Here is a 2,227-nt window from a genome sequence, read left to right as displayed (position 1 = left end):
ATAACTTACATTCAAGTCTTTAATCCATTTCGACTTTACTTTTGTGTATGGGTGAAACGACAATCCAGTTTCATTCTCTAGCACGTCGCTGTCCAGTTTTGCCATCACCAGCTGCTGAAGAGGCTGTTATTTCCCCATTGTATATCCATGGCTCCTTTATTGCATATTAATTGACCATATATGCTTGGGTTTATATCAGGGCACTCTAGTCTGTTCCATTGGTCTATGGGTCTATTCCTGCACCAGTACCCAATTGTCTTGATTACTGTGGCTTTGTAGTAGAGCTTGAAGTTGGGGATGGTAATGTCCCCAGCTTTATTCTTCCTTAGGATTTATTTGGCTATTTGGGGTCTTTTGTGGTTCCACATGAATTTTAGAACTTTTTGTTCCAGTTCAGTGAGGTTGGTAGTTTGGTAGGAATTGCATTGAATCTATAGATTGCTTTAGGTAGAACGGCCATTTTGACAATATTAATTATTCCTATCCATGAGCATGTCATGAATTTCCATTTATTCCTATTAATTTCTAAACAAAGAAGAAGCATGTGTATAGTTGTGTAAATTCCCTCCTTAGTACACACACTGCATGTGCCCTCTGTACCCTGAAGCTTTTACAGACCACAGAAACTTGCCATCCCAGTGCATATACACCGTCCTCACTCTCTCATCTCCCATTGCACTGTGCTCCACTACACGACATCCCAGTGTAACCAGCCCTACTCCCTCAGGTGTGTATGCAGTTGTTTCCCAAATTCTCATATCAAAAAATAACACCACACAAGGGGCTCTCAAGATTGCAGGATGAGTAGGGCAGTGGAAATCTCCTCCCAAAACCCTACATATTTTTGAAAATACAACAAATACAACTACTCCTAAAAGAGGTACCAGAGGATACAGTACAACAGCCAGGCTACATCTACATTTGCAAGAATTCAGCATCTCATAAAAAAGGTAAGATACACAGCCATGGACTTTGTACAAGATGGCAGTGTGAGTGGGCAGCAGGAAGCTCCTCTCAAAATATTATATATTTTTGAAAATACAATAAATACAAATATTCCTTAAAGAGAGACTAGTGGATACAGTACAATAACCAGGCTACATGTACATCTACAAGAACTCAGAACATCATGAAGGGGGTAAGATAAAAGCCACAGCCTGGTGGGACCCGAGTGCTCACTCCACATGAGCTCCCTGGTGGGAGGAAAGTAGTCGGAGCTGGGAGGGAGTGGCAGTGCAGGACTGCTAAATAACCAGTGCTAGTAATCCTCACCAGGAGCACAGACACACCTTACATGGTGAGCTGGATAATAGAGAAGTGGAAAAATAAAATCTGTAAGTAGATCGCCGCAGCCAGCTCCCCTGGGACAAAGGAAAAGCGAGTGCTTTGTGAAAGTCTTAAAGGGACAGGGGCCTCACAGCTGGATGGAAAATTCACGGCACACACAGCCCAGCATGTTAGAAATTTTGAGGAAATTCGGGCAAACCAGCCCCCTGGTGGAAATGCATCCCTGAAGCCCCTAATGGCGAGAGGTAGCCTGCCAGTTGTTCCCCCAGTGAGCAAGGCTGAGCAGATGGAGGGCCTCTACCAAAGACCGTGGCGGTGGAACACCTGGAGAGTGGCCATGTGCGCCCTTGGTGGGGGAGTACCATACAGCAGCTGCATGTATGCACTGCGGTGGATCATCCTGACAGAGGCCACATGCTCCCATGGCGATGGGGCAGACAGAGAGGGACCAACCCCCCTGCAGTTGCATAGCAGCAGGAGAGTGGCTGTGCCCACAGCACCTGTCCAGAAACTACTCCCGATGTGCAGCTGTCTGGGCCAGACCCAGAAGCCACCAATGGTGTGCTGCTGCCTGGCACAGGCAGAGGAAAGTGGGGCAAGGTGTGAAGGAGCACTGTTATCACAGGAGAGCACACTGGCACACCTGGCACTCCCCACAGGGCTCTGGGCAACCCTGATGGTGACAGGCCCACAGAACAATAGGGGATTAATCCAGAGGCTGCTCCAAGTGTTCAGGTAACCAACACAGGCAGTGGAGATGGGCAAGGTGACTAACAAGCACAAAGGGACTTTGTTCTCCCAGTTGACACACACACTACTTGCCCACAGCTAACTCTATTAGCATGAAAAGGCAGAAGAATTTAGTCCAGTCCAGAATTACTGAGAGAGTGCCTGAGGAAATAGATTTAACCAATCTTCCTGAAAAACAATTTAAAATAAA

The sequence above is a fragment of the Manis pentadactyla genome, chromosome Y (assembly GCF_030020395.1).
Source record: "Manis pentadactyla isolate mManPen7 chromosome Y, mManPen7.hap1, whole genome shotgun sequence".
Classification (NCBI taxonomy): domain Eukaryota; kingdom Metazoa; phylum Chordata; class Mammalia; order Pholidota; family Manidae; genus Manis; species Manis pentadactyla.
This window is presented reverse-complemented; position numbering follows the sequence as displayed.